Here is a 23,576-nt window from a genome sequence, read left to right on the forward strand (position 1 = left end):
TAGAATATAATTAGTCTTAATTGTACTCGCTTAACTCTACTGAAAGTATTTTCACAGATATATTGCAGCCTTTCAGATATGGAAATAGAGATCTGAATAAAACTCAATAGAAAAATTCTCTCCACGAGAAAATCATTCCATCTCGCTCGTGCATTGCTAAAACACTAGCATATGAGGAAAAAGACACTGATGTAATCGATACCACACTTTTTTCCATTTACCTGACGACGACATAACTTCGTAGGCAAGGCTTCCGCGGTGGTATTTTGAACGATTTGGCAATACAGAATATTAAAACAAAGTTTCGTTTTCTTTACTCTAGCCTTCAATTGCGTCCAATTTAATCGAGTACATATATAATAATTTACTATTTTTCATTGCAAGTTATCTATTTATGAGCTAACATCTCCTCAGGGCAGAAGACTAAGAAATCAGTGACATACAGGCAGGACTTTGCTTCGCAAAATCAGTGATTTTGTCACTGGGGAAAATTCTCATTGTTCTGACAAATGTATAATTTAAGAAATATAAATCCTCTCCATTCGTAAATATTATTATAGGATCTCTTTCAAAAGGTTATCTTCAAACAGGCATTTCCAAAACAATCACCTAATGTCTTGCTTCCGTCTGTCCATTTTTCTCATTTTCACTGATACTGAAAGTGCACCTTATTTTATATATTTTGATTGCTTCATCCGATTTTTCTGTGAATTGACAAATTTTGGACTTGAGGTTTTCTTTGGATTACCAAATTACTTATTTAAGTGCATAGTATTAACTAATACGTAATATTTCAAAAAGTGAGCCCTTGCACTGAGATTAAACACGATGTGACCCAATGCCCTGAATACTCGTTCCCATCTATTTTCCAATGCAAATTTCGATTTTTCATATTCACGAAAATGAAATATTTAGTTTTTCATCGCTATTTTTTTTAACTCGTTCCATAATTATTGAGTTAAGTCACTCGGAAATCAGTAAAATTCAGATAGTAGGAAATGAAAAGAATGCGTATGCATTTTTAAGAGAGAGGAATAGATGAGAGTGGGTCTCGCCAATTAGAGTAGACTTTTAAAAAGTCTCTCCTTAATCGGTTGATTTCTATGCCAGAAATATTTATCGATTGCTTAAGTCTGTCAAGACTACTTTCTAGCATTGGTAACCAGAACATGTCCTACCTAGATATTCTTCTTTAGGGAATTAGATCTCTCTAGAGATGAATGCCATGGAATATATCTGCCTTGTATAAACGATCGAATAAGAACAACAGCTTTACCTCGTCCATCCTGGCTGTAATGACCGTGTGTCTACGTCATTTACTTTCTTCCTGAAATTCCCGGAATGATTAATTTATCCTTTTGATGGAAATCAATAAGATAAATTTGCAAAATAAGGAAGAAGTTAAACCTCACCTTTTTCTGATTTCTCTTATGAAGTAAAATTATTCGTGAGCCGATTCTTTATACGGAAGAGTTAATTCCCACTCTTTCGACCTCTTTTTGTCGGCTTCTTTTCCCTTTCCCTTCCCGTTTCCCTTCAGAGCCGGAGGAAGATCATCTCCATAGGATTTTAATCAAATCTGCTGCTGATTTATAGCTATAACTATTATGATTAGTAGGCAATTACTCCCTTGTATGCTAGATATTGAGGATAAATCAAGCGCAAATATTCATTAATTACTTGATGTCGGAACTGAACTCATTTGCCAATTATCCTATGTGCATTTTTTCTCCTCAACGAATATTCTCACAAAACTGACGCATTAACTAATAAAATATGCATAAAATTATGAAATATCGTGGTGATAAATTTTGGCAGAATACTTTGGCAATACATGTGAATTTAATCGGTAGCGATGGGATAATGTTTTGGCTAATTAATGGGTTCGTGACTGAAACGATTTTCAGTTATCCTGTAAGTTAATAAGCTCTATCCGATAATAATAACTAAAGATCTCTGGTTGTAATAAATTATACGGAGGTGCGGTCCCCAGCCAATAATGGATCATATTAAATAAAACTGTTTCTGGCGTGACTTGGAGGAAAATCTTCATATTGAACTTGAAAAATAACCAACTTGGCTTGGATCATATTAAGACTATCTAGAAGACGAAAAAACTCATTGTTTGGGGTAAGTAGTAAAGCGTTATTATGATTGCTCCGACATTCAAGGTCATTTAGCATAAGTTTCACCTTAAAGTACGAGAACTGATCTCGTATTTTATCTTATGGATTTTGATTGTGATCTTTTAGACCGTTAATATGGGACTCACCGCTAATTACACAGCTATTGAAAAGTAACACACAAGAGGGGTTTCGATTCACCAACCACTTGCAGTGCAAAAATGTAAAGATAGCTAGGGTAAAAGACTAAGTGCCATGAAACGCCGAATTTAATTTTATTCACGAGAATTTAAACTCGACATATTCTTGTATAATTCTTGAGAGTTTTCAGGGCATAATATCCTCCTTTACGTCACCACTTGTTCTGTCAACTCCAAGAAATTTATTAATTAGAAGAAAACACTTTGGCAATGGTAAAAGTCGTCATTTTCCTAAAAATTTACAGCCAATTACAACTTTAAGTTCAGTATCAAAATGTTCCAATCATGAACGCAAAAGGCCAGTAATACATAAAAATTACCAACTACCACAACCTCTGAAATTTGTACATTCGGCACTGAATAATGATCATCTGTTATAGAACTTCGACTCATTTAATAAGCCCGAATAAAATCACGGATTATTCCCTCTTCATTCTTCAGTAGTAATAAAAACCAACATTATAAATAATATTTAACCGATGGCGGAGAGAAGGCATGAGAGCACATATACATTTTACCCTGTAAATTGCCACTGGGGCGTATGCCAGAGGTTGTTACGCCACTGTTCACTAACGCATATTCGTATATTGATCAATTAGTCGTAAATCATTTATCCTATTGTTATGCTCTCAAATTTTGCGAGAAGGAACCAATTATTCCCTATATAACGATCGATTTTGCGGTCAATCACTAAGGTTTTGCCAACACATGTAATACGGCACTCGAATTATTCTTTCCGTGTTCAACGTTAAATCCGTGTGGTTTTTACTTTTCTAAAAGTTTCATTCCCACACGTACAAACTACGAGTTTCAAGTATTTCCCGACCAAAGTAAGGAGGATCCAGTGTGAATGAAATCTAGAGCAGCGAACACGCATAATTATATTTACTCGCATAACCTTATGTTGCTGGTCGAGCATCCGAGAATTACAGACTGGAATACGAGAGTTGTATCATAATTTTAAGCCATAATTGACGAGGGACTTTCACGAACGAATCAACGAGATGCCCGCATGCCGGTTGGGAATGTTATTCAGTTCATTTTCATTCATGCAGAATGTTAAATTCATAAGTATCGAGGAGAGAGTCAACGTCTGGTGTTGTGCTCCGCGCCCAAAAACATGCCGCATGGGAGTGTTGCCAATATTTGATAGCAACACAAAAGAGAGCATTTGGGATGTGGGAAAAACATTGCGATGATTGCAGCCAAACGCACGCATTTGAAGGAGTATAGGGCCGAATCATTCGATTTTAATTGGATTTTGGATTCATAGGCAACAGCCGCGTGTCCCGTCATGCTAATAAATCTTTACTTCGAATGAAATACTTGCTTGCGAAACCTAAGCAAACCAGTTAATACTATTTTCTCTTCAAAGTGCGAGCCAATAAACTGATCCTGCCATTGTTACCCTTATATACTGATACCCATTTTATGAGTGCAAGCGTGTTGAAAACAAACGTTATGGGGAAGCTCCTGTCAATTTCAGATGACGTTTTAATTGGGGATCATCGCCATTCTTTTTGTCGTATATCAATTGGAAGTCAGTTCCGGTCCTCGTTTCATCAGAGGTAATTACGCTCAGTCGGTGAAATCCGAATGTCAACAGGCCTGAAAAGTCCATATTTGACGTCTACAGGGCAAGCACAGACGGATTAATCTTGATGGAGGGAGGTGGCCTGAAAACTAGATACAGGAAAAAAAACACGCTCAGTTAAAATAGCTCTACGTGTAGGATCCGAGCGAAAATCCAGTCAAGCAGGTAGTGGATGGCTTGAGAATAAAACCAGTTACTCATAAAATAAAACCAACTGCCTCATCTGATTTATGTCTTTTTGATTCGTAAGGGGATCGGGGTCAATTAGGTCCGTTTTATGTAACGTCATTAGTAGTGTGTGCTTAACTTTTCTCGACACCCTCGCAAGATAAGCGACTGGTTAGGAAAATTCTCCGGGGGCATAGGCAGCAACTTATTATTCATTTCTCCGCGTGGCATCCGTGTTTCTGGAACGACCAATTCGTTGGGCTCACCGACGCCCGCGACCAGTTTATACGTCTCACCTAAGGTCCAAAGTAAACAGAAAATATCGCAACTACGGCATAGTTTGCAGTGAGTTAAATGTCCACGGTTCGAAGTAGATTTATTCAAGCAGAGAATTGAATCTTCGCCTGAAGGTGTCTGGCGAGCTTAACCCAATCAATTAAGCTCCTATTTCACAAATACTGTTACGCTTCCGATCTCGGTTGGAATATAAATCAGTATTTTTATTGCGGAGGAAGAAATATTACTCGAGTGATACTGTAGCAGGTCGTTTTGTATCGTAAATAGTTTTAGAGTGTATTTCCATGCACCAGATATTACGACAAAATCAGTTAGCGTCATGGATATCGATGTTTTAAATATGTTAAATTAAAAATCACTAATAGAGGTTTAAACAGGAGGCACGGATAGTCGCTGACTATATATATATGCAATGCTCTCAATAGATATGTAATTGACCTATCTCCTTCGCGATGCAAATAAATGTATGAGATAATATCCGTAATGCAAGTACTGTCATGTCATTTAATCCTACCAATGAACTCCACGGCAAAGCGCCAGTACACACATTTCGATTTGGTTAAGGAGCATTTATCTCGTTGACTGCTAATAAAAGTTAACGACTTAACACCAGTAGAAAATTTCCTTAATTTGCTCAAAGGTTCTATGAATACTTAAAAAAGTTGAACAGGCCAATCAAAATTCGGAATGCGAAATTATTTTAAACCTTAAATAAATTAAGCGAGTTAATGGCATAGTCGATATAAATTGCTATCTGCCTATGTATGCGTACCTCATTCTAGTAAATCATTCCCGCAAGTTTATATTTTGCTCTGCTGAGAGGACGCGGGATGGATTTGGTTTTTCACCCCTTCCCTCTTGAGAAAATCATATAAATCACGCGGCCGATAGCATAATGGCCCATCCGGTCTCTCAAACAGTTGGTCTCTATTTTAATGGTTGACGCGGAATCAAGGGCCCCCGGTCCTTTAATGGCTCTCGTAAAGTCGCTCTCTGGTTACGGCAGTGGCACCTCAGAAAGCCGCGCCTCCCCACTCACCGGTAGAGAAGCAGTGGATGACTTTACGACCCCTTTGCAGCAGCTGCTGCATGCCCTCGCTTGCGTCACGGTCACCGGAAAGTCACCACCCATATACCCGAACCAATCAGGCGATGGCCGCTGCCAATTGCCTCGCCGGGGTATCTCGGGCGCCATTCGATCGGAAGGCGATGCCGTGCTGGATAATCCCGGAAAGTGGCGGCGGTCGTCAAAGCCCTCAAGGCAGTGGCCGAGCGTAGATATAAAAGATATAATTGGTGCCTCGCATAGGGATACACATAAACTGGGAAGATTTGTAGCGGCGATCAGTTAGGATGCTTTCATCGCGGATGGGAACGCTAGTCAACTGAATGTGCGAGAGTTGGTAAGTCATCCGCCTTGATAGATACGAGAACGCGGATGAATATCCCATCACTAGTCGAATACTCTGCCCATTGTACGATAACCCCCAATGTTCAATCAAAATCTGGTGTGGAAGTTCGTTTTGCGTGAGGACTAATCGCCATAATATTTGCTAAAAGCGATCGTCGCTAGAATCACCAGCACCTAATCCCTATCCAATAAATTTCCAATTCAAGGGCCCACGTTCTATAATTTTCTCTCATGTTGCTCAAAAAGCCTGCTCGTTTTAGAAAATATGGAATTCATTCTGAAGAAAATCTCCAAATTCGGAGTAGTGTGGTGAGATGATATAACTCTGAAATATTTATCTTCAGTTTCTTTCTTGATTCTGCCTGAGAAATACGAATCAATTCCTCGCATTGCCTCACGATGGCACAGCTGATTGATATTTTCGTAGGGATCAAGATGTCCTCAGTACTCGTAGATTGAGTGAGAGGAAATAGTTATTTAAATTACTAATTGAAACATAAGTACTTTGTTATTCCACGAAACATTAATTTACTCGCGACCCGGGTTTTGATGAAATGAGTCATCATCAGATGTTTCGAGTGTGATACCGGGGATATTACTACACGTAACTTAGGTTAGAACTTCTTGAGGTTGAGGAGCTGCTTTAGACTTCAAACTTTCAAATTGAATAATTTAACTTTTTTTACAGCTGCATGGAATATTTCTGTGGTTGCCATGGAGAGCCAGGTACTTAAATTCTTCACCCATGAAATTCTCCTTCCGATTCTTCTCTTTACTTATTATCTTCCCCTCTACCATTCAATTCATTTCTCATGGTGTGGCCAAGATATCGAAATTTTATTGTTTTGATAGCATTCAGGATTACTTTTTCTTTTGATATTCTTCTAAGAATTCCAGAATTAGTAACGGGCTCTGTTCAATACACTCGTAGAACCATTCTATGAAGCCACATTTTAAGTACTTCAATCCTTCATTTTGTACTTGTTTCCTTCAATTTTCCGTGACTAAAGTCCATACTTTAATAGATCAAATCGTAGGGAGATGCAAACGTTTCATTTTCCGACGCTATAAGTTTGGAATGGAAGAATGAATAAATATGATAAAAATATCATGTACATATCACATTAGTTTAATGACTAATATAAAATGCATATCTTCCTACCCACGACAAATACAGGTTTTGGGAAGATAGATCACAAATATACTCATTTCGCGATGAAAAATGTAATTGCATGATTCAACTGTGTGGAGGATATGTCTAGTGTTAACTGCCCCATCTTCCAGATATCCGCGAAGCCGGGTAAGATTTTATCTTCGAATTGCTTAACCAATTATTGTTGGTGCCAAGAAGTTCGCTGTACTTTTGTTAGGGCTACCATTGCAGGCGATCGGGAAAATGCGCAGCATTTCTGTTTGCAAAACTTTGAATTTTTTCCCACTCATATTTAGATATTTTCATAAATTACATCGGTTATTTGGTTTTTGACCCAGCTGCCTGCCAACTGACTGATGCGAAATTCGACTTCAACTATTCACCGAATTATCAATAAGTCAAGCCGGGTCATTCCCCGCAATCCAGCTACAATGAAAGAAAGTCAAATTGGTTTTAATAGCTATTGTGTCACAGTAGCAGTTTATCAGTGAAATTAAGGTGGTTATGGCTCGAACCTAAATGATTACTAAGTCGAATTACACGAAAATTTAAGGTATTAGACTAATATCGTCTATTAATTCTCAAATTGCCGGTGTATTTGAATTATTTAATGATTTTTCTCTTAAATGGGGCACATGCACAATTGCGATGGTTTTGAAATATTTGATAAAAGCCTGCATGCTGATCATGTATATCCTAGTTTGTACTAAAAGAGCGTAATCATGATCACCTGAAATCGTTTGACGTTTATTGGTAGATTTTGAAGTCCCCGAAAACTAACGCACGCACCAATAATTACCGAAAAAAAACGAAGGCCAGTTTTTCCTCAACATTATGCTATTGCGTACAATTGTGCTAATTTTTTGTGAGGGTGACAAACGAGGGCAGGTAACTTTTACGGCTTTTAATATATGATAAAATACGACAAATATTGCAAAAAGGCAATGCCCTTTTAATACCATCTCAATCGGCGCTTCGAATTTGGAACAGGGTTATACAATTGAGGACAAAAACCTCCGCATCCACAGCTTCGACTCTCTCTCTCTCTCTTCCTCCTTCCTCCCTCCACCCCTCCCTACCTCCATCACCCTCTCTTATCTCGCCCGCCTCCCCCTTTTCCCGACCCAAGAGTGAGAGAGAACGAGAGAGATCGTGGCCTCTAAGTGACTCTCCTTGTCTCGATTCTTTCGAACTCACGGCGCTCCCCCGCCCCTTCTCCATCTCTCTCCCACCATCTCCCCGCGTGGCCCTCCCCGAAACCCCCACCGAAGCCACCACCACTTTGCCTCCCGGCGTTGAATCGGAAACGGTAGCGCGGTGGACACAATTAAAAATATCCGAAAATAGACGGGTCTCCTCCGGTGGGGAGGGACGTTTTGGCGAGGTCACCCGGGAAAATCTCGGACCTCTCACAGGTTCCCATCCCCCAGTGGTTTTCATCCCTCTAGTAGAGGGGCGGACACCAGCGTGAACCCGTAGTGTTTCGGATGACTTATTTCTTAAACCAGACTGTTGAGAAACTGCAGGAGATTGAATGCTTCGTTACATGTAGAAGGGGAGAATTTGGAATTGGGAGACCAGAGGAAGGTCAGGAGTGGACAAAATGCCTGGAGAGTGAGAAGGGAAGGGAAGGTACGTGGAGCCAAAATAGGTTTATTTTAGTTCCAATTCCTGCACTGAATAGCCTAGTAAATGTTACACTGATCACCCTAGAATGCAGGGTACTAGAGAGTTCATTGTAGTCTTAGGAATGGCCTAGAGAAGTATTTAGTTCATGGCTGCATCAACCTGTCTTGGACCGGTAGACTACTTGCCAATAATATTATTCTCCAACCCGTTTCCCGTTGACTCGTCGGGGCCCCACGCGGGGAGCAATTCTTCAAAGGCGGGGGGAAGGGGGGGGGTTCTCTCTGATATACTGGGAGGGGGAGAGGGGTCCCGAACCGAGCCACCCCTCGCCCTACCTCGACCCGCACGCCCACCACCCCTCCACCTCGTTAGTCGTCCCCCGGGAGGAACTAATTATTCCCCGACAGTCGATCGCCGCGAAGCACGCAGCGACCTTCCCACAGCTACCGAATCCGATCCTTTTGGGTCGTCCTTTTTTGTTTCCCATCTCGATTTCTCTCTCTCCTCCGCCATAGCTGCCCACTCCCCCCTTTGTACATGCTACCTGCTGTCGCCCATTACGTTTCTTCCAAAACCGCACCGGTTCCCTCTCCCCCCACCCCTAGAACCACCCACTCCTCTCCCGGACCCGCCTCGCATTTTTACTGCCGGGTTGGATCCCAATTGGAAAGAGCCGTCTCCCACCATAGATTCCCTTGGGACTAGGGATTCCGAATTTCCAATTTGGGTCTGGCGGGACCGAAAAGGAAGCAGAGAAAATGGCGATTATCCCCTAAGATTTTAAGTCTCACAAATGTAATCTACACGAATATTTATATCTACATGAATACCCCGGTATCCACAAAATGATGTTTGGCAGGGGGTGCAAATACTATTTGGTATGTTTAAGGGAGAAGGGAGAGGAAAGGTTTTTAAAATGGTTGGGAAAAGGGAAAAAACATTCATTAAAAAGCCCCGGAAAACGTCCAAATTAATGTACATGCTAGAGGAAAACTTAGTTCAACACAAGTCTTAATTTAACACACTAAGAAAGATCTCCAGGGTATACTAAAAATGTGTGAATAAAAATTAACCATAGTCAGTTATATGATAGACAACCACCATACCAAGAGAGATCATAGAGAACCGGAAATCAATTGCAGGAAAATTCTATTAACCCATGGCCATGCAACTTATACGTATGGTCCCCACCCCTAACTTCGTAGGTACCCCGCATGGCACCCCGCTGAATGGTACACTGTATGATACCCTACTCCCATATAGTACCCGGAAATCCTATGGTGTGTGACTGGGAGCGATTACACACCCAGCATGCAAATTCAAAAATAAAGTTAATTAATTTCAGTTAATTTATATACAAAGGACACTTACATTTCAGAAAGTTAAGCTTTTGGCCTTCTCTGTGGCCTTCTTCAGGTAAGACTTTTTTTGCTCATTTTAAAAAAAAAATCATTTTTTGTGATCTTCTTCAGCTCCTCCTTAGATTCTTTGATCCATTTTTTGGATCAAGCTAAAATCTAAGACAAGCCAAAACACGTCCAAGTAAAACAGCAGCCAACAGTTAACTGAACATTCAAAATGGCCTAACTTTTCGGCATAAGTGAGAGACATAAGTACCAACATAACGCCACAAAAAATTGAAAATCAAATATACGTGATTCTTTTTTAACAGACCTCGTGCATACACACACACAAATAAATAAATAATTATATATATATATATATATATATATATATATATATAGAGTTTTTTTAATTCATTTATATGTATATAAATTCGAAATAGAACGCTCTTTGACGACGAACAAATATGTAAAAACATTGAAATAGATGTCGCCGAAGAGCGATATATAAAACATATATACAAGACATATAAAACATATACTACCTTGATCAAAAATTTCCCGGAATTTATTCAGAAAATTAAAAATACAAGTTTATTCATCTAAATCTATATTGTCCCCTTCAAAGTAATCCCCATCGACTGCAACACACTTATGCCAGCGCTTGATCCAATCCTCGAAACATTTTTTATATTCGGTTTTCGGTATGTCCATCAGTGCTTCCTGCGATTTTTCCATTACTTCCTCTCGGCTGCTAAAACGCGTTCCCCGTAATGGTTTTTTAACTCGATTGAACAGAAAGAAGTCACAGGGAGCCAAATCAGGTGAATTCGGTGGCTGTTGGATGGTATTTGTTGCATTTTTCGTCAAAAAATTACGAATAATGACAGCACTGTGCGACGGTGCGTTATCATGGTGCAAAATCCACGAGTTTTCTGCCCACATTTCTGGTCTCTTTCGGCGAATTGCTTCACGCAAACGTCTCATAACGCCCAAATAATACTCTTTGTTTACTGTCTGGCCTTCTGGCAAAAATTCATGATGCACTACACCGTTGTAATCCATGAAAACCGTCAGCATTGCCTTCTTTTTTGACTGAAAACGACGTGGTTTTTTTGGTCTCGGCTCATTTGGTGAACGCCATTCACTTGCCTGATGTCTGGATTGCGTGTCGTACTCATAAACCCACGTCTCGTCTCCAGTAATGATCCTTTTGATGAATGTGGGATCGGATTCAGCCTCGCAAATCATGTCTTTTGCGACGTCAACACGGTCTCTTTTTTGCATGAAATTGAGGTCTTTTGGCATGCTACACGACGGAAACCCAAATCATTAACCACAATGTCTTGGGCGGATCCATAGGCAATCTTCAAGTCCTCCGCTATTTCTCTGATGGTTAATTTGCGGTTATTGACCAACATTTCTTTTACTTTATCAATTTTTTCACCGACTTTCGATGTCGATGGTCTGCCACTGCGTTCATCATCTTCGATTGACTCACGACCACTTCTGAACCGCTCGTGCCACTGGTAAACGACCGTTTTTTTTAGAGAACCGTTGCCGAAACACTTTTCCAACATTTCCAACGTCCGTGCGCCACTAAATCCGTTTTTTACGCAAAATTTAATACAAGTTCGTTGTTGCAAATTTAAATCCATTTCTGCAATTGTAAAAAATCGCCAACACACACAGAGATAGATGTACTCTTGGCTACGTAACTTTTGCAAATGTCAAGTTATGACACTAAGATTTAAAGGGAATATCAACAACAGATGTACCAATTTAACAAAAAAAACAGAACTCAAATCGGAACGATGGGAGCGCCACACGGTGGTTATTCCGGGAACTTTTTGATCAAGGTAGTATACATATAATATACGAGTATAAATGTTTATATAAACATATATGTATACACGTGTATATGTATATATATATATATATATATATATATATATATATATATATATATATATATATATATATATGTATTTATGTATGTGTCCGTGTGTGCAAAATAATAAAATAATGTAGATTATGATAACTTAAGGTACATTCACTATGTTATCTGCATAAATACCCCCCATCCACCAAAAAGGTGTGTGACGGGAAGAGCAAACACCTGGTTATCAGCTTTTACATTTATGTATGCATCACGATTGACTATTTTGATACAACATTTCTATTATTTGTCAACTTCTTTTTTTATATTTCTACTGGTAGTATATTTGGCTTCAATTTTTATTTGTAAAATTTTTATTGCGAAAACAATTTAAAGTTTGATTCTCAATTTGATATAAATAAGGATGGCTGTGCCCCCATTTTTTCAAATATAAAAATTCAAACTAGTTGTTTCAAAATTTGACTCTATCACTTCTCCTAAATTTTAGAAAAAAATTCTCCAAAAATGAAATGTTGATCTATCCGTGTTTAACACGATTTATTTATTCTTTTCTTTTGTTAAAATATCGGTCCAACGATTCGTCCAGACATTATATAGGGAATTTTATATGTTATAACATTTATTGACCCATTCCTTAGCGTTATCAAACAAATGCTTCCAGCAAAAATCATTTTGACGCATGAACCATTTCATTTTGTTTTGGATCATTTCATAAAAATTTTCTCCATGATAAAATCCATCCACTTGATTAGTTAAGAACTATCTTACATTATTCATGACCGAATGGCATACAAGTAATTGCCTTGAAAATTTGTTAGCGCTTGTTGAAAGATTAAACAAGAATTCTTTACAAACCTAGCGTCCCCTAAAACGCTTAAAAAGAAGGTATGTGTAGAATAATGGAGGAAATTAAAGTGCAAAACGAACTATGAAGTTCTAGGAATGGTAGGGGAAGAGAGGCGTCTGCATGAAGAAATTCGAAGAAGGGAGAACAAGTGGTTATGGAGTTACTGAGTGACCGAGAGAGAATCAGATACTGAATACGGTAATACAGAAGAGAAGGGAGAAGAATACTGGGAAAATGAGGTAGAGGGAGGAAAAGAATATACGATTACGATGGATTCAAGGGAAGGGGAAAATGTGCTGAGCTAACGAACGAGGTATTTTAATATTTAGCACGGGTTTGAAAAGATATTTTATGTCATGTCAGCTTTGACATATGATAACAATAGTGTGTAGCATCAGTACCCATGGAAAACCTACCCTAATCCCCGTAGACCACTGCTAATGATAATAATAGGTATTGAGGTTGTTTTTCCTCATCAAATATCATGCATAACGAGGGGAAAATCTGTCTGCATTCACGCAGTAGTCGGGAAAGTGTCATCAACCTTGTGGCTGGAACTTATGATGTCTTTCAGCTGCTAATGGTGCGACGAGAAGGAACTAGCGTCGTACAAAATTAAAGTTCTGCGGAAAGCCAAATGAGTGCAGTATTTATTTTTTCAATATGAAGCAATTCCACGGAATTACTCTCGATACCATTAACTCGCTTAAGTGCGCCTGGATTTATTTTGTAAGTCAGTGGCCACTCTTCAGGCGGGAGTGCGGTCAGTGCAGAACGAGCAAGCATAAAAGCGGGAGGGTAGAGAGGGAAGAGGGGACGGTAGTCGTCTTCAGTGAAGTGAGGAAGGAGCTTCCGTTAAGCATTCCATTATTGTGCATTTTAAATGCCCCGGGATATCTGGCTCGCACCGTCGAGTTATAAGGAGGGTGGGCGGAAAGGGAGGGGAATGCTACTGGAAAGAGCGGTAGACGAGATGGAATGCTACCGAGGAGCAGGCAACTTGTTCGCCCCATTTGGCTTTTATTATAGTCCACTTATAGGCCAACTTTTTATTGGCAGTCGCCGTAAATTTTGAAATCCAAGCAATTTTTTCTTTTTTAAAGTGGGAAATTCTGTACTTCATTAACGACCTACCCGTTTCAGCATTCCAACGCAAACATACATGCAAGAGCGGAACGAATAAGTTATTGGCTCAAACACTTTCACTGGTGCTCAGTGATCTAAGTAATTTCAAGATTGTCGTCTAATTGGCTAGATTAAATTGTTATCTAATGCATTAACCAAGAGCCTAAAACGTTTGAATATTAGGTTGAAAAATTTAGCTTGGACAAGCGACGTTATCGAATAACATGGCTATTTTAATTAATAAAATTGAAAGTCTCTCGTAATTTGTAAGACGAATAAATAAAAATACAATTTTACCACCATAATCGGTTTTCCCTGTGTTAATTCCCAGATTGGTTTTGATTGCTCGAATATTACTCTTGATTAATTAATTAATGCTTGTTTTATTTGCAACATTGGCTATCTCCAGTATTTATGTGAATTAACTTGAGTTTTATATTTAAGTCAATAGATGTCATAGCAATATATAACTTGCTCCCTTATATTTCATTTAAAAATTCACTCAAGCCTTAAAAAATCAGAACATTTTAACCACAGTACTTACTGGATTAAAAACCACTAAGTTTTACACTCACCTTTTTGTTTCCACATTTTTCATGACTCCCTATTCAATTCAATTTCATGCATTTCAGTCCAAACATAAAATTCACCGTCATTTAATTCAGTGGATTATGTCACTACTACCACGCATGTTTTATTTCTTTCTTCCCATAATTTGCTTCCAGGATTCCAAAAAAAAATGTATGTTATCCAAAGACCATGTTTCTACTAAAAAAATCCTCATCTCCATTTCCAAGCCAATTTTTCTCGTCGAAAAACCTCTTTCACAGCAGGCGCGAGACTTACCCCGTGCTACTAAGGAGAAGAGGAAGATATTGCGGTTAACATAAAACCCATTAGCCAAAAACAAAAGTAGATATCCCGGCGGGAAGAGAAACAAGATTCAAGTCCAGCGCTATATACTACGGTTGGCGCGACAATAAAAGCCGAAAGGAGAGGAAATCTCGCCGACTTTAATAGTGTTCTTACCTGGAGAGTGGGGAGGAAGAGAGGGGCAAAAGTCCAGGGGTAAAGGGGTGGGGCGCCCTAATGGCGAGGGAGTTCATGAGCTGAATTATAAGTGAGAGCGAGACGGACTAAATCGAGCCTCGTTCAGGTAACTGAAGATCTCCCGGGAGATAGCACCCGAGATGTAAGGCGTAATGCAGTACGCTCGAAAGGGTGGGGCGCGGAGGGGGATCATAAGGGAGGCAGGGGGGGAGAGAGAGAAGGGGACGGGCGACACCCCCAGAGAGCGAGAGAGAGAAAGGCGTCGAGAGAGGTAGGAAGGAGAGGAAATGAGAGATTGGACTGTTGGGACCACCGCGAAAAATTCGTTCCACGGCCGTCGCCTGGCTGGTTTGTTACCTATGTCCACATAAATAATGTGCCGCGTGCTCTCGGACCTTCTCCAAAAATCCCTTCCATTCCACTCGGCATTCCCCCTTCCCCTCTGTAACCAAGTGATCCCCCTCCCATCCCCCAAAAACCCATTCTCCCACGTAAACACTGCGTCACGTCTCCCCCTTTCCAATTTTATAAATTTTTTTATCAATATTATCCACCCCATCGCCATTGACCGCCAGACCTCCCACGTTCTCGCGAATGGAAATCGGCTCCCGTCGAGTTAATTTTGCACAACTCTAATTCTTTTCGTACAGCGTCACACTTGTGCAGCTACTCCCAATTGGAGAGGAGCTCAAGTGTCGCATTTCTCACCCCACTTTTTGCTTCTAATCCTTGTTTAACCATGATTACGAATAAAGATTATGCAGACCAGTACCCTCATCATCATTGTCTTAAGGTTTCAATGAAAATAAACTACTCCGTACTACTTAAACTATAGGTTTTGTTTAGTAATTTCATAAATTGTTCACTGAATTCAAACCAAACATTTGAAAAATTGATAGCCATGTTGCATGAGACATGAAATGATGTAACAATTGCTTATCCGTTACGGCAACTGATTTTTATGACTCGCGAAAATTTTCCACGGCACCATCACCTCTTCTCAAAAATATAGCTGACTGAATCCATGCACTCCTTATGGTTTTTTTGAATATTTTTATCAAAAAGAGGGGGGAGTAATTTGAAATGCAAATTCACCCAACGTCCCTCGTACACCTCAAACTCCGTTACCGCCGAGTAATTATAAACCGAAAAATTCTTGTGGTGCATTCCTAGCCAGCTTCAAGGCCCAGTTCTCACGTCTTGTCCATGGATAAATGAACTTTGACTCCCGCTGCCATCATTCAATTGCATTCATCCACCAAAATCAGAATTAGCGGTTTATGGATTTGGGTATTATTCTATTTAATTCCTATTATAAACGCCCGATCGCTTCGGAGCTCAATCACATTTTACTGTCACCGTTTTCAGATTACAACCCGAAGAGACTGGTTTTTTTTAACTATCAGTGATTAATGTAAAATTATGGTGATTCAAGAAGGGACCGCGTCTAGAAGGTAAAATATTGACCGCCAGTCTGCATTACGGCGAAAAGGTGGTCATCATTGGCGAAAATATTTTCAGTTATAACTGTAGACGATTGATTACGGAACCAGTATACTACCTTGATCAAATATTTCCCGGAATTTATTCAGAAAATTAAAAATACAAGTTTATTCATCTAAATCTATATTGTCCCCTTCAAAGTAATCCCCATAGACTGCAACACACTTATGCCAGCGCTTGATCCAATCCTCGAAACATTTTTTATATTCGGTTTTCGGTATGTCCATCAGTGCTCCCTGCGATTTTTCCATTACTTCCTCTCGGCTGCTAAAACGCGTTCCCCGTAATGGTTTTTTAACTCGATTGAACAGAAAGAAGTCACAGGGAGCCAAATCAGGTGAATTCGGTGGCTGTTGGATGGTATTTGTTGCATTTTTCGTCAAAAAATTACGAATAATGATAGCACTGTGCGACGGTGCGTTATCATGGTGCAAAATCCACGAGTTTTCTGCCCACATTTCTGGTCTCTTTCGGCGAATTGCTTCACGCAAACGTCTCATAACGCCCAAATAATACTCTTTGTTTACTGTCTGGCCTTCTGGCAAAAATTCATGATGCACTACACCGTTGTAATCCATGAAAACCGTCAGCATTGCCTTCTTTTTTGACTGAAAACGACGTGGTTTTTTTGGTCTCGGCTCATTTGGTGAACGCCATTCACTTGCCTGATGTCTGGATTGCGTGTCGTACTCATAAACCCACGTCTCGTCTCCAGTAATGATCCTTTTGATGAATGTGGGATCGGATTCAGCCTCGCAAATCATGTCTTTTGCGACGTCAACACGGTCTCTTTTTTGCATGAAATTGAGGTCTTTTGGCACCAACTTTGCTGCTACACGACGGAAACCCAAATCATTAACCACAATGTCTTGGGCGGATCCATAGGCAATGTTCAAGTCCTCCGCTATTTCTCTGATGGTTAATTTGCGGTTATTGACCAACATTTCTTTTACTTTATCAATTTTTTCACCGACTTTCGATGTCGATGGTCTGCCACTGCGTTCATCATCTTCGATTGACTCACGACCACTTCTGAACCGCTCGTGCCACTGGTAAACGACCGTTTTTTTTAGAGAATCGTTGCCGAAACCCTTTTCCAACATTTCCAACGTCCGTGCGCCACTAAATCCGTTTTTTACGCAAAATTTAATACAAGTTCGTTGTTGCAAATTTAAATCCATTTCTGAAATTGTAAAAAATCGCCAACACACACAGAGATAGATGTACTCTTGGCTACGTAACTTTTGCAAATGTCAAGTTATGACACTAAGATTTAAAGGGAATATCAACAACAGATGTACCAATTTAACAAAAAAAACAGAACTCAAATCGGAACGATGGGAGCGCCACACGGTGGTTATTCCGGGAACTTTTTGATCAAGGTAGTAGAGCTACCAAAAGTAGTATCTTAACACTAACCTGATCCAGTTTCATGTTACTTTCCTTAGCTGAAGATGGCGAATCTCATCCAAAATGTCGATACTGTCAACACTGGGGTATCTCGTCTTTTATTCTAATTCGTTGGATCTCGAAATATAATTTGTACTCGATTGAGCTCTAGAGTTAATATTGTAAAAGGCTTATGATTTTCATGTGATTTTTATGGAAAATTATATCCCAAATACTTCAACATCGTTCCGCGTTAAAAAGAAGAAATGAAAAATAATTTTGGTTACACCAACCACCTTCACTTTCTGAAATAAAAAAATGTACAATTTGTAAACACAATGGTGTTGGTTTACCTATTTCTCTAATGCAAATAGTGTCACCTCCATATTTCTTCATTTTGAAAATTTTTAATCGTTTGCAGCTTTTAATGATTGTCGTTATTATTTTCCATGCTCCTTATCTCGTGTACATTATATCATGAATGTATCAAGTTAACAGCGCAAATTTCAAAGACGGAATAATTATCCTTCAAGATTTGCGATCTCAAGATTTCTTTTCTTAAATTCCCGAATCCAATCCACGGTCTAATTTCCACTTCTAATTTCTTCGCGGCATCTTAAGTTAAGATTTCATCGCAAGATGTCTTAGTATAAGAGCAAAGGAAATAAAAAACCATAAAAAAGCTTTCAAATTTCAATAAATTCAGTTCATAAATTACAAAAAAACTAATCTAATATTCCGTTCCATTATTTTTAAATTGGATCTGCATGTCTTACTAACACTTAATTCTACATTGTTGTTACAAAGAGACATTTAAATTGTTGGATCATTGAGAAATTACATATTTATTCGGATAAAGGCCATATTATAATAAAAAATCTCAGAGAATTTTGGGTTCGCGGTAAAGTTATAGGACTTCAATCCTATTTCCCAAAGCGTAAAGGTTATCCAAAGAATGAATGAAAAAATATTCACATCCCAATGATTGAGAATGCATGAAGATTTCAGCTAACGGGCATCCCAAAGGCGACCCTTCAATTTAGTATCTTTGTGGTCTCTACTAGCATGTTTAATTGCTAATGACTCGACTGCTTTCAAGCTCAATTGTTGCATTTCTACCTTATCAGGTGAAGGAACACCTCGTGCAAGGAAACTTCCGGGTTGTTAGGCGCAGGCGACAGCTCTTGCACCTCCATCCGCACTCGAATAAATTTCAGGTCGCTCCGTTAAATGGAAGAGATAGAAAAGTAAAGGAGGAAAGAGTGAGGGGGAGAAAGAGAGAGGGAGAAGGAGATAGCGGAAGGATCGGAGACTTGAAGAGAAAGAGTTGGTGCGATGACCTAAAATCAAGCGACGAAGGAGTGGCACGGAGATAGAGTGGTCTTTCGAAAGTGTGGGATGGACTAGAGTAGGTTAAGCAATAAATGGGGGGCGTTAGAGGGAGAGGAGGAGGAATACCGTGGGAGAGTGAGCAGAAAGAATGGGAGAGAGAGGGCAGAGATAAGAGGAGGAATGAGAAGTCGAGAGGAATAAAGGTACAAGATAAAAGGAGTGAGGGGAGATAGAGAGAGAGAGAGAAAGAGAAATAGCGACGGCTTTATGCTAATACGATCCGCCAATCATTAGCAAGGATCCTGTCAGGAGGTATAAATCATGATGGGCTTGATATGTCCCCGCGATCGACTTCGGGGAGAAGGAATGAGAATGGGAACAGCGAGAGGGGGAGAGGAGGGAGGGAAAGAGCAAAAGACTGGCGAGGAACGAAGAAAAAGGAAGGAAATGGAAACGGAGAGAGCGGAGGCAGGGTAGATTAAGGTGAATGACGTTGAGAAGAGGAATTATGGCGGAAGTGGAAACTGTGAAGCCCTATGGGAAGCAAGATGGTGAAACTTTTCCTTCCAAAATGAGAGGGAATGAATGAAATTTTATGGTAACTGCAATTATTTATTGCGAACTGTCATAAAAGGTTCATTGGAGAAAGGATAAGACTCAAAGGATAGCATTAGAGATAATAATAAAGGAGTGGATATTAAAACTGTATTCAATATCAAATTGTAAGTATTATTCACACATATAATATAAAAACAACCTTTGGGTTGGTAACTGTAGTGGATTTAAGTATAAATGTCAAATGAGGTTGAAAATGATTCACATTCCAGTGTATTCTGGGTTTATAGTGTGTGTATGTGTGTGCATACAGGGTCCGCACAATAAGTATCGGTACTGGTTCGCTGTAGCCTCAACAGAGAGGTGGATGGGGGTCCGACCGGTCGGCTCGGTAGAGGGGTCCCCCAACACTCAGGTACACTTTAGTTCAGTCGCCTTCGGACATGCGTTGAGACAGGAGGTGGATTTTTGTGACGTGTGATTGTTTGTGGTGTCGTCGCGCCAGCATTGAGCACACCGTCGAGCAACGCAACGCTGTGAAGTTTTGCGTTTATCTCGGGAAATCCGCGTCGGAGACCCTTGAAATCAATAAACAGGCTTATAAGGTTGATGGTATTAAGCCGCACGAGAGTTTTTGAGTGCCACAAAATGCTGAAGGAAGGCCGGGAGCTCGTCGAAGACGAGCACCGCGTCGGACGCCCGACGGCCGCTCGAACCGATGCTCAGGTGGCAAAATTGAAAAAAGTCTTGGACTCTGACAGGTGCTTACCCATCGTCCTTATCAATGAGGAGACCGGCCTTTCAGTCGGAACCGTCCACACCATTGTAACAGAGGATTTTGCGATGAGGAAAGTGTGCGCGAAGCTGGTGCCGAAAGTCTTGAGCGAGGAACAATAACAAAGCAGCTGATGACGAAATTCGGCGTGGATACCTTGTCTCACCCCCCCCCCTGCAGCCCCGATCTGGTTCCATCTGACACTATCTTGTTTTGGCGAATAAAAAGGGAGCTCAAAGGATATCGGTTCGACTCCATCAAGGTGGTTCAAGCGGCGACGACAAAGGCTCTCAACAGTATTCCGGAAACCGTCTTCCAGCGGGCTTTTGACGAATAAATAAGGGGAATATGAAAGAGAAAACGGGTAAATGCTATGAAATCTCAAGCAATAGTTCATGCATCGCAAATAAGCCTAAGAAATAAAAAGAAAAGTTACAGTAATGGAAGAGCTGACTACGATGGAATAGATTTTCCGAAAGAATGTGTGTGCATTTTTATTCACTTAATAATTCTAGATTTTAATTACAGGCGTTTTTTATTATTTTCATTGCTCAAGGAATTCATAATTTTTTCGCCGAAATTAACATTCGGCAAATTCGAGGAAAATTTAATGTGTATAATCGCAGGTATTATGGCACTGTAAAAGCGCAACCTGTTCGTCACGAAGTTTTTGAAGTGGAATCATATCTTCCCGGTCTTTCTCAATATTTTTGGAAATGAGGCGTGGTTTATTATTCTAGATTCTTTACTTAACTTTCGCCTTCTTAAATCTTTCACGGTGATGAAGCGCTTATTAATTGCATGATACTGTTTGGTCTGTTTTTTGTCTTTTGGTCTGACTTTGAGTCTGTTTCTGAAATTACGGATACTGGAACCAATAGAAGCACAAAGCAAGTATGATCTTTATTCTACCAAACTATTAAAATAATTTGGTGAATAAATACACATGATGATATTTCAACGATTTTCCAACTCTCGCCTATCACACCTATATTCGAGTTGATTACTGTGGTTTTCCATTTATTAATATGTATAATTTAAAAAAAAATATACTATAACATCCAGAACTTAAGTAAACAGAAACTGTTTGAGATAAACTGCCCTATTCAATGTAAAAAGTCTGATATTATTTTAAGGGTATGTTTGCTTTCCACTGCGCATAGAGGGGAAATAATCCACTTACTTCTCTTTGCCCTCCGTCCCTTTTCTCTGAAAATGTAAATTGAATTATTTATTTTCCTTTTAAAATATTTTCTTTTGGGCCCATTTATTCCTTTTCAAGGCAAATATTTATACCAAATTATGTGCATACAAGGTTTTTATGAAAAGTATCAGTAATAGTTTTTCCTGCCGAGTGGGTGAAGTGCTGAATGCAGACCGTCAGTTAAGTGTGCGCATGATTGCAGATTATATTAGCATTGATAAGATGGCAGTGCACACCATTATCACTAAAAATTTGGAAATGCGAAATATCTGCCCTAAACTCGTCCCGAAGGTCTTGACGGACGACCAAGAGCAGAGACGAGTGTCTTGCGAAGACCTTCTGCAACAGCATAGCGATGATTCCCCAACCCCTTTTCAGTCTCGACTTGACACCAGCGGACTATTTCCCATTTCACAAAATGATATCCTCCCTCAAAGGGCACCATTATCGGACTCTTAAGTTCCATCTCATTTGTCAGGATGGCCGAGCGGTCTAAGGCGCCAGACTCAAGATAAGTCTTACTCGTGTATACAAGTCACCTGGGTGTTCTGGTCCTCGAATGAGGGCGTGGGTTCGAATCCCACTTCTGACATATTTTATTTATGCGTAGATAAAATCATAATAGTAAGAAACCGAAATTGCTCTAGAAATATTAAAAACATTGACTTCAAAAGCTGGAACAAAATTTAAAAATGCAACGGTATCAGGTATATTTGTAGCTGCATATGTATGTTAGTTGGTAGTTTGAGTTTTTGTATGTGTTTGGGGTGTAATAGTTTTTGTATAAATGTATACCATATTTTGTTTGTGGATAGTGTAAATTCGTACCTTTTGCATGCAGTTTTTTTCTTTCATAATTACGGGTGGTGTCCTAACACCCTCCGCCACTCGCCCTTACGGCGGCTTGCGGGGTATTAAGTAGATGTAGAAGTAGATGAAAGAAGCTTGCACGCGTGCCCTTAAGGGCCTTCCGGAATACGCCTATCAGGGACCCTTCGAGTCGTGGAAAAACCGCCGGCAAAAGTGTGTCGAAACTAATGGGATGTTCTTTGAAGAATTTTGAGGCATTCTAATAATATCTGAAATAAATCTGTTTTTCCGTAAATTTTCCCGATACTTTTGTGCAATCCATGTATTCTATCTTAATTTATATAGCCGTCAGTTTTTTCTACTTAAATATTATGGTGTTTTAGATAATTTCCTCCTATTAACTTGGCAACTAGCAGCCATACGATCTCATTATGTGAACACATGCATTTTAATTAAATGGGTAACTTTATCAGGTTCTGCAATGCTACAGTATGAAGTATACAGGGGCAATTTCACCTTCGAAAGTAGGCAACGCTTACTTTCAAATGTAGAGATCATTCTAGATTTTGTTGACTTGATTATGTGACTAAAAAAGCAAAACATCAATCAGTGTAAATAAATTTCATGATAAAATCGCAAGAAACCCTAATACCTACTGACTCCTATCCATGTCTGCGGCGACTTACAGGAAAATGTATGAATAATCTCTTTTACTCATAAGTGCCCATGAAATATGGACTTCTCTGGGTTGTACACCAAGCGGATATTAATTAAATGTGTCTCCAAGAAGTTTTCACTTCGTAAATATTAAGTACTTCATGGTATTTCTATCTCTTATCACGAAACAGTCCATGCAAATCTGTGGAATTACTGTTTTTGGAATACGCGTTGTATCTCGTACACCATGTTCATACGTAAAGCAATACCGTAAATAATCTCTCTTTTCAATGAGACCATCGATAAACATATTTATTCTATTTCCATATTTTTCCAGTTTGAAATTATATTAAACCATACGATCTCAGAAAACATGTAGAATTTTATATCGCGATAACTAAGGTTGCGTTATTTCTAAGTGTTAATATATTCTATTATTTTCCCAAGTCCTAATATATCAGTACCCTGTATTAGTATGCATGTGGGTTGACTTTATTGACTTCGAAAGATT

The 23,576-nt window shown here is 39.5% G+C and overlaps 1 non-coding gene across 1 annotated transcript; it reads left to right on the top strand.

Annotated features, from left to right (window-relative positions):
* The first annotated feature begins 22,071 nt into the window (after positions 1-22,071).
* Positions 22,072-22,190, top strand: TRNAL-CAA (transfer RNA leucine (anticodon CAA)). The gene is made up of 2 exons: positions 22,072-22,109; positions 22,145-22,190. It is a non-coding gene; the product is annotated as a tRNA-Leu (tRNA).
* The last annotated feature ends 1,386 nt before the right edge of the window (positions 22,191-23,576 follow it).

The sequence above is a fragment of the Hetaerina americana genome, unplaced genomic scaffold, assembly GCF_022747635.1.
Source record: "Hetaerina americana unplaced genomic scaffold, ioHetAmer1.1.p SCAF_2, whole genome shotgun sequence".
Lineage (NCBI taxonomy): Eukaryota > Metazoa > Arthropoda > Insecta > Odonata > Calopterygidae > Hetaerina > Hetaerina americana.